This window comes from Protopterus annectens, chromosome 9.part0 (genome assembly GCF_019279795.1).
Source record: "Protopterus annectens isolate FY-2018-M chromosome 9.part0, PAN1.0, whole genome shotgun sequence".
Lineage (NCBI taxonomy): Eukaryota > Metazoa > Chordata > Ceratodontiformes > Protopteridae > Protopterus > Protopterus annectens.
The window spans coordinates 1,289,062,339-1,289,076,331 of NC_056743.1; positions in this window are offsets into that span (position 1 = coordinate 1,289,062,339).

Genomic DNA, 13,993 nt, shown 5'->3' on the forward strand with positions numbered 1-13,993 from the left:
TACTTCAGACACAGTTAATTAGCTAGTTTGTTTGGACTCATACGCAGAAAGTCATTGCAGTGCAGTCATCAGACATTTGGTACAGACACTCGAGAGTGAATGCAGAAATCAGGTCAAATATCCAGCATTGCAGAATATTATTATTCAGGAGGAATGGACTATTAGTGCAGAAGCTTTGGCCATAATTATCAGTAATGTTGTTGGAGATAGTAAGATTTGACATTCCGAGTACAGAATTTATGGACAGTATCATGAGTGCAGAAGTTACGGACATTAAGATTTGATTCAGATATTGTTGATATCTACCTCCACTGTACATAATAAAATATTCTTAACCAAACTACAGTGTATGCAGACTTTTATTCTGAAATGTACAAAAAGATTTGTCCCAAAAAGGAGAGACTGGCACATGTTCAGCACAGTTTTGAGTAAATAAAAGATAAAGACAATTATTCAAGTCTCATTCCAGTTTCTTCCAGTTATTTCCAGTACATTCCAGTATTCTACAGTCCTATCAATTCTTAACAATGGTGAGCCACCATTCATGGGTGGAAAATATTTGCATTTAAATCTCAAATCCCCATAGCAATCTTTCAAATCTATCAGCAGTCAGATTACATATATTTTGCAGAGTAGCAGTGTTTCTTCAAAACATTACTTCAGAAAATCTACAGTAAAGTCTAAAAGTACTTCAGATTCTCCAAGATACCAATGTAAAGGACATTATTCAGTTAACATCAACCTATCAGAAAACTTTACCATCTCCAGAGCAGACAACAGACTTTCAAGTTTCCAGTGTGATGTCATAGATGAAAGGGGATCCTTACAAGAGGGAGTTTGAAAAAGCTGCAATATGCCAGGCCACATACTTAAAGCAACTTCAACTTTCCTTATGTGAACATTCATTTTTATTATGATGAATTTTCTAGCTGTCAGACAGCAAATCTCAGAAAAGTTTAAATACATCAGTAATAGTAAATGGTATAAATATGTCAAACAGTACTTCTACAGTAAAGGCACCAGTAAATGTGTGGTTTAAAGTTAAAAACTGGATAAAGCAGCCTACAAATTGTGTTCCAGAAATGTTCATTCAAATTTCAACATTATAAGCTCAAGAATATTAAATCTTTCTAGACACAAAAGGGTTAAATCACAGAAGCAAACTTCAATAACTAGGGCAATGGACACATTTTCTCATGATTTGCTGAATGAGTCAGCTTCTATCAGTATGGTTTCAGTCTTAAATAACACAAATTTGTGTTTACAGTCTTCAGAAAACAATGTAAATGCTGCAGAATATGTAATTCAAAATACAGAGTTAAGTCACAGTATTGCAGATGCAGATGTAAACTCAGTCAGTGTATGTAACATGCAGATTTCCAGGCAAAACACAAAGCAAATATTTGCAGTATCTCAAGTTCACTTTGTTTCAAATACAGATGTTCGGAATGTAATAAATTCTAGTTTATTGTTTTCATAAGTCAGTGAAAATATGCATTGAGGGTGGATAAGAGGGATCAGAGTGCAGATTTTGATCAATTTTATAAAGTAAACACTATCATAAATGATATGCAGACTATATGTAGACTTCAGGGAAAAATAAAGAAGAAATGCATACCTTGCCTCAAGTCAATGCTATTACTGGTGTTTCAGGGCAAAATAAAGAAGAAATGCATACCATGGCTCAAGTCAGTGTTGTTGCTAGTTCTATAAAAAAGGATTTTCAGCTTATCTATAAAGAGTGTGGCAGTCCAACATCAAACCAGATTATTTATCTGTCATTGTTTAAGGTTGAGAAAAATGACAATAGTTTATTGTTTATAGAAAATAAATTATGGAATAATGTATTGATTAATACAGACACATTAATATCAGTTATAAATAGAATTCCAAGTATAATAGTACTATACCAGTCTTGGATATGTCATCAGATTTCCATGTTGTTCTAGACTTCAGTAACAAGATTTTATGGAGAAATAAAACTGCTACAGAATGTACAGTAGTGTACACAGATGACACTTGTAAGAACGTGTCTACAGTAGATTGTGCAAGTGTACAGAATTTGAAGAATTGGTTGTGACAGGAACATGCACATTTTTAGGTTAAAGATAAAATAAATTCCAGTTCAGTTGCCACAGCCGAAGTGCAGACAGTCAAGCTACCACATTTTCAGAAACAGTATCTTATTCCCAGAAAAGCAAAGACAGACTGGAAAGGAAATTAAAAAAAAAGAAAATGTAGCAGTTTCAGACTAGTACTAGATTTAAAATTAGTATAAGTATTTACCATTCTGGAAGCACATATTGTGTATGGTATTCCAGAAATGGCAGTCAAGTTAATTTATAGAATAAAGGGTTTACAGTTACAGATCTGGCAAATTAATATTTTTGTATTATTGTTTATTTAGCAGACATTAAGACCTTTGAATTATAGTAGTAACGTCTTGAAATGCATAAATAATATATTGATACAGGCAGAGAGAAAAGCATTTACAGATATTAAATGATGTGTTGCTAGTTTTGCAGAATGTAGAATTTAAGGTCAGTGTTACATTTTAAAAGTGATAGTACAGTCAAGAGTTCAGATCCCATGCAAAAAACAATTGCAACATAAATATGTGTTGTTAAAGCCATAGGTTCAAATCTCTTGTTAGGAAAAGAATGAAATATAATTTTACTATATGAAGAAACTTCACACACTTGTATAAAGCACAGATAAGTAAAATTCCAGAATCAGATCAGTTCAACTCTAATAATAAATGCATGTATGTAAAGATGTTAATAGTTTATATACATCAATCAGAAACTGCAGTTTACCAAGACACCAGAGGCACAAACTTAGTTTCTGAGGTATCAGATTACATGCCAGCTCAACAAGCTAAGTTAAAGACAGTAATTTATGCCTTAAACAGTATGGTAAAGATCAATTTAATATTATTAGTGACAGTTTTATGCAGTAACAGGTTTTACTATTTATCCAAGAAAATTGTAGATAGTAAAGGTAAATGCTTGCAGTATTGAATAGTACTGAAAGAGTTAAATGACATCAGCTAAAAGAATAGCTACATGTAAGGCAGAGGGCAGAGACCTGCACACTGGAGAAATTATTTTATAAATTATGACCTGAGGGTCACAGACTAAACAGAAAATTCAGCAGTTGAGAGTAATTTTATAAAGGTGCAGAAATGCAAAAAAATGCTGAAATATTAATACAATGCCAGATTAATTTAGTTTCATTTGAGTTTATGACAGAGAAAAACAATGCAATTGAGGTTTTCATTTGATTTAATAATGAAGTCACAGCCTTTCCATTTCACTGTAGTACATTATCAGTTCAGTTACAGACTTGCAAGAATGTATTCATTAGTAACATCGGTCTAGTTGACTGTAGTATATTATGAGTTTGTTTACAGAGTTACAAGAGCTTATTAGTAGCATATGTTTATTTCATACAGAAAAATGTAAATAAATTTAGGGCAACAAGCAGTGTTATCGGTTTATAATTGCTAAAGCAGCAAATGTTATTTTAAGGACTTCTTACTGCTTTCTTTGTGCTTTGCAGATATTGCTACAAAAAGACACAATATTAGTTTTAAATATTGGAATGATTTCCTGTCTGGTTTTCCAGAATGCATGTTTTTTTTAATACAGTCAAGAAAAATATTACATCAGCTACCCAGCCTTGTACAGGAGATGGGGAAGGGGGGGTTAGAAGGCCTACATGTAAAAGGGACACAGGAAATGACACTTGGACATTAAAGTGACTCTTCCAATACATCAGCAGTGACTGGGACAATGTATAGTAAGGCATAAATTTGGCAAGAGCTGTGGTACACAAGTCAAGTATCTACAGAAAGACAAGACCACCTAAACCAGAAATGAAGATTATGTTTTTTCTACAATAGTCAAATAAAACTGCTCACACCAATATAGGAGCACTTGTCACAGCCAGACAGTAAATTAGTAGAACAAACACAAGTGCATCCACACGGAGAAGGCACTGAAGTCACTGAAAGTACTCACACAGTCAAATGATGAAACCAGTTCAAGTGAGACAAAATAATACGAAAATTCCTCTTTATTCCATACATAAAACCACAAAGAATAAGCGCTTTTGCGTAGCTGTAGTACGCTTCATCAGATTCTGTTACAAGCTCTGTTATTTCAGTTTATATAGTCAAGCATTGTATTCAATTAGTATAATTAATTAATTAGAGAACCATTTAATGGCTTAACTTAAGACAACCTCTTATTTCAGTTAAAGGGCTATGTATTCATTTTTGTAAATAGATTCATTCAAATACAAAATTATATACATATATATCCTAAATCAAATCAGAATGTTGCGTACATCTGTATAAATATATTTCATAAAAAACATAACACTACCTTAACATACATAAACTAATCACATAAAAACTTTCTAGACTGTATTATCTTACTCATCTTCCAGTATTTCAGAATCATGGAACCTTCATCAAATAAAACCACATATTGTTTACATCTTAATATAATATACATTAAAGTGCATAGTGCAAGTCTATATATGGTATAATACTGTATAATAATATGATCTAATAAATCAATATATGTATATATAAAACTAACAATACTATCAATTAGTTAATAAAATACATGAAAATGGTAATATATAAAAACATGTATATAAAAATATATAAAAATGCATGATATCTATATTTTAACATCTGCATTACGTCTGCATTATCTACAGTGTTTTAAAACCGGCTTCAAAGGGACATATTGATTTAAGCCCGGAGGATGGTGTGCTCTTAGTTTTAATATCCATTCTAGTTCCCTTTGTTCCAAAAGGTTCACAGAATCACCCCCTCTTTCATTTTTATTTACAATTTGCAAGACCCTAAATTTAAAGTTATGACTATTAAATTGAATCACATGCTTTGCTAATGCATTGAGTTCATTATTCTTTTTAATATCATATGCATGATTGTAAATTATTTTCTTTAATTCTCTTTTTGTGAGTCCCACATAAAATGCAGAACAACATTCACAGGTGGCTAAATAAATAATGTTGCATGTATTACAAGATGCAAAAAATCTAGGAGTGAATGAGTAACTCAAGACAGGGTGAGTAAATACCTGTGTCCCTGTGATATATTTACACATATTACAATTATAACACGGAAATGTTCCAAGTTTACTACTGATCTGAGTGCCTATTGTTCCATTGCTGCTATGTGTAGTACATAGCAGTCTTTTTAGATTCTTGCTATTTTGATACGTGAAGCTAGGAGTTTGGCCTACTAATTCTAATGTCTTGCTATCTATAGTTAAAATTTGCCAATGGCTACTAATAATTTCTTTGATTACTCTATTGTCATTGGTATAAGTAGTGACAAAATGTATTTTTTCATCATATCTTGTAGCTCTCTTCACTTGATTCCTAATTTCTTTCACTAATACCTTGTTGTAACCCCTCTGTATAAATAGATTTTCTAGCTTATCTGCCTGTAATGTAAAATCTAGATCTTCTTCACATATTCTATCTAGCCTACAAAACTGACTTTCCTTGAACACGTGTCTTGGGTGCATACTATCGTACCTGAGGAGTGTGTTCTTCCAACATTCCAACATTCTTCCAAGTCAAGTATCTACAGAAAGACAAGACCACCTAAGCCAGAAGTGAAGATTATGTTTTTTCTACAATGTTTGTTTAAATGGGTTTCAGTTATTTAAAGAAAAAAAGTATTCTTTAAATTTAGAATATACAACAGATGTACCTTTATACAGGTTCGAAGGTTCATAAGTTGGTACTAGGCTATTGGCCCTATGGCCTATACAAGCCTAGCCATAACAATTCCCTGAATATTTCTTCCCTCAATATTTACTTCCCTGGACCCCTGTCTAGCAGGGTGACTGACATGATCCCCGGGGTGAATTTCCTATCTTCCATCCAATCATCAAGGTTCCTTTTGAAGAGGGCCAAGGAAGGTGCTCTGCTTGACACGTATGGGCAGTCTATTCCAGAGTATGGGGAGACTCTGGGTCAGGAACCTTTCCCTCCAGCATGTTTTGTTCATTGTGATGACAAGGTTTAGATCCCTGGAGCGTGTGACTCTGAGGGATTGGGATTTCTTTAGAGCATGTCCAACAGCTCAGAGTTTGACATGGCCTTGTATGTTAAGCAGAGATTGCCTCTGAGTAGACGATATGCCACAGAGTATAGCTGGAGTTTTTTTAGACGGTCAGCATATGGCATCTGCTTTAGGCCTGTGATTCTTTTAGTGAGGTATTTCTGTGGCCTTTCCAGCTGTTGCAGATGTCTTGTGAGGTACATACCAAACGGGGCATTATACTCTATAATGGGTCTAATGAGGGATGAGTACAGTGGGACAATGAGCTCCTTTTTTCTGGATGAAAAGCCCTTAGTGATGAGGTGTGCCACATAGAAGGATTTCCTGACTGTTGTGGCAATGTGGTTATCGAAAGTGAGACCACTGTCCCCCTGTGTCCCTACATCTCTCATCACACTTTCGATGTTTAGCATCCTGCCACCTATGTGGTAATTCATGGGTACATGTTTTTTTCCAAAGGGGATAACTATACATTTCTTGGCAATAAGCTTGAGCCCATGGCTCGGGCACCAGGCATCTGTTTCTGTAAGGCCTTTTTGTAGAATATCCACATCATTTGGGGATTCAATAATGGCTCCCAGTTTGCAGTCATCTGCAAACTTTGTTAGCCAGAGTCACTTAGTGTTGGCCTGTACATCAGAGAAGTAGATGCCAAACAGGAGTGGTCCCAGGACTGAACCCTGAGGTACTCCACTTGTCACTTGTCTGGAACTGGATTTGGAGTCGGCTACTTTTACAGTCTGGGTTCTGTCAGTAAGCCAGTTGGCAACCCATCGAGTGATGTAGGGATTTATGCCCAGCTTAGTAAGTTTATCTATGATTCCAGAGTGGGGGATGGTGTTGAAGGCCTTGGCAAGGTCCAGATAGGCTGTGTGGACCACCTTACCCACGTCCACAGCTCTGGAGACTGATTTGAAGAAGTCAATCAGATTCAGAAGACAAGATCGGCCCTTCCCAAACCTAAACTGGGTGGGGTCCAGTGTTTGAAGGTTGCCAATGTCTTTGTTTATAAGTTCCATGATAATGCGTTCCATGGCCTTGCAGATCAGGCTTGTCAGACTGATGGGACGGTAGTTCCCGGGATCCAAGGCGGATCCTACCTTGTGGAGTGAGATAATTGTAGCTGTGCGCCACTCAGTGAGCATGAAGCCTGAGGTGAGGCTATGATTAAACATGACACTTAGGTGAGGTGCCAGTTCATTTTGTAGTTCATGTAGTACACAGCCTGGGATGTCATCTGGTCCCATGGATGATGTATTCTTAGCTTTGGAGAGTGCGGTTTCTACCTGTGTGGCCGTGATTATTGGAATTTGGCAATCTTTTGGTATTGAGATGGGCCCTTTAGGGGGTGAGTGGGGGGTGAAGATGGCACTAAATTGATCTGCCAGGGTATTGGCAATATCCTTGGGATCAGTATATTTAATGCCATTCTGTTGTAGCTCAGAGCAGATCTGAGCATTGCCAGTTAGATTTTTGACATAACTATAGAATGCCTTGTGGCTGTCTTTGACATAACTATAGAATGCCTTGTGGCTGTCTTTGGAATCTTTGGCAATTTTATTTTCGTAACTAGCTTTTGAGGATTTTATGAGGGATCTCAGCTTCTTACTGAGCCTGGTGAAGGAGTTTTTTGCATCCAGGGATTTTTCCTCTTTTCTGCAACAGTTTCTTCCTTCTGTTGTATAGATTGTTTATAGCAGGGGACCACCACAATGGTTTCCTTTTTTTGGAGAAGAGCATCTTGGTTCTATTTGGGATGGCACGATTCATGCATTCGTACAGTGCCTTAGTGTAGGATTCTGCAGTCGAACTTCCAGATCCCGTCTGCGTGGGTGTTGTGAAGTTTGTCACTTCTGACTTCAGTAGCATGAAGTTGGCTTTGGAGAAGTTTTTTAAGGAGGTTTCCTTACTGGGGGGTGGGGGTGGAATGTGGATGTCAAAGGTGATTTGCTTATGGTCAGACCTGACCAATGAGGGGGTGACCACTGGTGTGGAGCATCTATCTCCCATGTTGGTAATGACCAGGTCTAGGATATTGGCTCCCCTGGTGGGACAATGGATTAGCTGATCCAGGGCGTTGGAATTTATGAATCCCAAGAACCGTTGGGAAAAGGAGTTGGTACCCGAGTAGTTTTCCCAATTAATGGCAGGGTAGTTGAAATCACTCAGTATTAGGGTGTTTGGCTGTATCTTAATAATTTCCAGTATGTTTATAGAAAGTTGTAGTGAGAATCTTGGGGCATGGTGGGGGATCTGTAGCAAGCTACAAGTTGGATTGCAGTCTTACCTAGTGTTAGTTGCACCTGGAGAATTTCAGATGCATTGTGTTGGGCAACTAGCCTGGTAGCATTGCCTTCAGATTTTGCATGCTTGTATCTGTTATGGTGGTGGTTTTGTCCTTTGAACCTTGCCTAAAAAAGGCACTATAGGGGTGGGAAGAGCTTTAGCTAGTAACCTGAATCCTAGGGGTGAGAGGTGCAGACCATCTCTGGCAAAGTATCGTGGTTTGTTGATCATGTCTTCCCAGGCAGACAGATACTGGATCCCCTTTGAATGACACCAGAAGCTTAGCCAATTGTTGAAGTCAGTCATTTTGTCCTTATACTGTGGTATTATTCTGGGCGAAGGCAGGATGCTACTTAGGTCTAGGATCATACCTGCCAGGGTCACATGATCCGAGAGCTCTTCCATGTCTCTTTTCATGTAGTCCAGGGAGGTACATCTAAAGTCATTCACTCCAGCATGGACAATGACAGATTCGTGTTTGTATTTGTTGTGGAGTGACTTGAGTGCATGCGTTTTGTGGCGGATCCTGGCACTCGACAGGCAGCTGACTGTAATTTTCTCCTTGTTCAGCCTGATGAGTGGGGACATCAGTGTGCCTGACTTTAGAGTCACCTATGACTAAAGTGTTGGGTACATTGTCTTGCCTTAGGGGCTGTTGTTGGGTGGCACAATGGTGTTGTGAGCTATGTGTCACTTTGGTTGTAACTGCTGTTTGTTTCCATTTCAGCTTCGGAGGTCCTTGTTGCTTGGGCAGGTTAATGTTAAGGGCCTCAGCATGTGTGGGTTTAGTGTTGCTATGTGTGGGTGTTGATGGTGTGGGTTTTGAAGGGCTATGAGCTGCTTGAGGTGTAGTGCAGGTGTTAACCTTCTCCTCTTGACTGTCTAGCACGATGTTGGCCGGAGAGAGCTTTGCTTCCAGTTTGGCTATGTAAGTGCATCTCTCGCAGGTTGTAGTGTTGGGTGGTAGGAGGAGAGGGTTGTCTGTGTACATGAGGCAGTTGCTGCATTGCCCCAGTATGCCCAGATTCACCAGGTAGACAGGAGAAATCACCGGAAGCTGACCCTTGGACATGCCTGTTTGGCTGCTTTTTTTGTAAAGTATAAGAGCTGTTTACCCTTACCTTTGCAAGGTACTTTGCAATTATAGGCTGTTTAGTGCCTACAATTAATTTCTCCTTATTGACAAGGAGTGTTGAGTACTTGTATCAGTTTCAGGCTTCCTAGTGCTTTCCAGCAGGTTCTAGAGCAAGTGCTAGTCACAGGGGTTCAGATTTTAGTGCTACTACTGAGAAACCAGCTAGTTCTAAGGGAAAATTTGAAGAGCAGACTTTCTAGCACCTGGAATAGTTTACCTGTAGCCTCACGGTGCTGCACGATGCAAAAAATGTGCAAACACACGCGTTTTTAAGCCAGAAAGTTGAAAGGGATAGAAATCAGCCCAAAAAGGCTAATAAAATTACAATTTCAGAGCTGGAAACCACTTTTCTAGTCTTAGATAGACAGTACAATGCTCACCACTCCCACTGGTAAGCAGTAGGACTTCCCTCTACCACAGCAAGATTAGGGTTACATTATTTATACACAGCTATTTTATATGTTCAGTATAAATATGTATCACTTTAGTGTAAATTTCAGTCAGGTTTCAGAATATGACATTCATACTCAGTTATGAGCTCAGTATGGTACATTTCAGTCAGATTTTAGAATATAACATTTATACTCAGTTATACATTTCTAGCAACATTACTAAACAGTATACAACATGCAATTACATCACACCACATTATTCAGTCATTTGGGTAAAGTGACAGAATTATTTGTAACAGGCTTATTAAAACAAGTTATTCTAAAGAATAACTTATTTAATATACTAAGACATAACAGGTAGGCTTAATTTGTTAATTAATTTACAGAATACAGTGCACATTACATAATAATTATTGTACATTAGACAGAAAGTTAAAAAGACACTGACAGGATATGCAAAGGTATAGATCTGAAATACAGAAAGCATGGGTTTTAGTAAACATACTTCTACTACTACAGCACATAGATATTTACAGGATATTTAAAACACAAATTTAAAAGATAAACATCTATTACACCACATATAAATTAAACAGGTTTATTATTAACACATCTAGCTAAAGATTTACACAAACAAGTTAATACATTATTATGCTTCACGATACATATGTTAATGGTGTAAAAAAAGAGAGTTTATCAGTTATAACATGTTAAATTGACCAGTTATAATTAAACCATACAATTAAGAGATTTCAATCCAAATAGACCATAAATGCTCAAGCAACACCTAGTAGTCAAAATTAAAATTGATAATTTATTTACCAGGTAAAGAAAAATTATTTTATATTAGTTCTAGTGATCAATATGTGCGGCCACGGTGGTGCAGCGGTTAGCGTTGTCACCTCACAGCAAGAGGTTCTTCGGTTCGATCCTCAGCTGGGGTGCCTTCTGTGAGGAGTCTGCATGTCCTCCCTGTGGTCGTGTGGGTTTCCTTCGGGTGCTCTGGTTTCCTCCTACATCCCAAAGACATGCTATAGGTTGATTGGACACTCTAAATTGGCCCTAGGTGGAGTGCTTGTGTGTGTGTGCCTTCTGTGGAAGGTTGGGCTGGCAACTCGACACCGTAAAACTCTACTGCCAATCTTGAGCAGACAGGTGATCCGCTGTGGTGACCCCTAACCGGGAAAAGCCGAAAGAAGAAGAAGAGGAAGGTCTAGTGATCATTATAGTATCCTTCACTGTCCATATTAATATATTTATAAAATAACTACAGAAGTAAATCCAATTTCAGTAATTTCAGAGACAATTGTTATGGAGTAAATTCTACATAAATACATTTAGTAGAATAGGCCTTGCAAAGGCCTGACAATGTAAAGTTAGGCCTGTATCTTCATTTTTTTATTTTATATTTTAAATTAACTACAGAAAAAGGTACTTGTGTTTGGGTATCTCAAGAGGAATTGCAACATTGGGTATTATTTAAATGTAGTTTGTTAGACAAAAATACAGTATTCTCTTTGCATAAGTCTAGAAATGCAGCCATATTAAAGCAAGCCTTTACATTTTGCATACAGTTTCAGTGAATACACTTTCAATCAGTGAAAATAATCCTCAGTCAAGAATACTGATAAGAACAGAATGTGCAATACATTGAGAACAAACACATCTTGTTTGGAGGGTACAAAACTTGGAAGCCAAGATAAAAGAGGCATGTAGAAATTTACAGCATTTTGATATTATTAGGAGATACTTCAGACACAGTTAAATAGTTAATTTCGACTGATATGCAGAAAGTCATTGCAGGGCAGTCATCAGAAGTTTGGTACAGACACTCAGAAGTCAGGTCAAATATCCAGCATTGCAGAATATTATTATTCAGGTGGAAATAATTCTAAATTCAGTAGCTACAGACATAATTATCAGTAGATTTGACATTCCAAGTACAGAATTCATGGACAGTATAATGACTGTAGAAGTTATGGACATTAAGATTTGATTCGGATATTGTTGACATCTACCGCCACTGTACATAATAAAACATTCTTAACCAAATTACACTGTATGCAGACTTTTATTCTGAAATGTACAAGAAGATTTGTTCCATAAAAGAGAGACTGGTACCTGTTCAGCACAGTTTTGCTAATTAAAAGATAAAGACATTCATTCCAGTCTCATTCCAGTTTTTTCAGTTATTTCCAGTTCATTCCAGTGTTCTACAGTCCTATCAGTTATTACACTGAATAAAAAACTTCCACTGACATAGCCAGAAGACGTATAGCTACCAGTTTCTTACTGTCACCTCTCCTTTATGCTGTTCCAATCTTCATTTAACTTCAAGTCTTGCAACTGTGCAAACATGAGCAATGTTAAAATAAAAAAAATCTGAATTTGTAAACCACAACAAAAGAACATACCCACTGTCTATCTCTCAGAGAATTAAACTGGTTAGATAGAACAACCATATCGCCCATCTCTTTCTCAGCTAACTACAATACAGAGACTTTTCTATAAGCCAGAAAATTGCCCATCCCTTAACAACTTAGTACAACACTGCTAACCTAATAGAATTTTATGCTCTAGAGAAAAATCAGTAATCACTATAACCAAATCATCTAATACTGAAGGTGACGCTTTGTATTCAAATAGTGTAGCTAAACTGTGGACCCACATCCCACTACCACTAAAATCCATTCAGAAGGCAAACTCATTTAAAACACAACTAAAATTTAATGTATAAGATCAATGGATCTGATCCTCTACATCACCAGAATAAATGCCACTGTTAAATTCAGATTGCCATATTATCAATCCATTTCTCTTCATTCAGAATCCTATATCCCACAACCAGTCTTCACTAATACATGAATAGTTTTACTAGTATCTCCCAGGTATATACATTATTTTGTGACAATACTCACATTCCACCTCTATACTTCTAATATAAAACTTACAATATCCATATATACAATTGTCTCTAAATCTGCTTGACACCTAATAATTTAACTACAGTATTAACATTTTCTGTCCAACTGTTTCTTCCCACAATTCCATTTATTGAATTTCTAAATACTTATCACGTGATCTGTTATCTCTCTGACAAACCCCATAATACATGTCTTCAAATGCTCAATGTTCAACATCTACAAATTCATAAGTATCTTTTATTCTGTAATAGTTGCATCTATTTCATATGAATGTAGTCTAATTAGCCAATGTATGTGTAATTGTTAATGCATATTATTTAATGGCTGCTCAAGAATTACAAACATTTTTAACAGACCTTCAATGATATATGTAGGTTCATAGGTTCACAGAAGGTTACTAAGCTAACAGTCTTGGAACTCTTACAAGCTAACCATATTTATCCCCAGTTGCCCCAGTTGTTGGTGGTTAGATGAGTGAAATTTGCAGAGGTAAGGGTCAATGGTAGTTCTTCTGTCCCGGAGGGACATGAGCACCACCCCAGGAGTGAATTTGCATTCACTCATCCATTGATCTAGGGTGCATTTGAAGAGGGTCAGGGAGGGGCTATGCTTTATGTGAATTGAAAGTTTGTTCCTGAGAAGTGGCAATCTCTGGGAAATATATCTATCTCTCTAGCATGACCTGTTCATGTCAAAGGCTAGGTTAAGATCCCTGGAGTGAGTGACCCTCCTGCAGTTTGATTTACAAATGTGTAGCTTTTCCATCAGGGCTGGGTCAGACTGCCCTGTAAGCCAGGCACAGGTCACCCCTTAGCAATCTGTAGGAGACAGAATACAGTGACAGTGCTTTCAATCCTTCCACATAAGACTTGTTTTGTGTACCCTGTAATTCCTTGGTTTGAAATCTTTATGGTCTCTCCAGTTGTTGCAGGTGTCTGGTAAGGTACATGCAAAAGAGAGCATTGCACTCAATTATTGGTCTGATGAGAGAGCCCAGTTTAATGGAATTATAGCATCCTTATATCTAGATGTGATGCCTTTACTTATATGACGTGCCACATAGAAGGAATTCCTTACTACTGTGGATACATGGTGGTCAAAGTTCAGACTGTTATCAACCTGAGTACCCTGATCATGCACCACT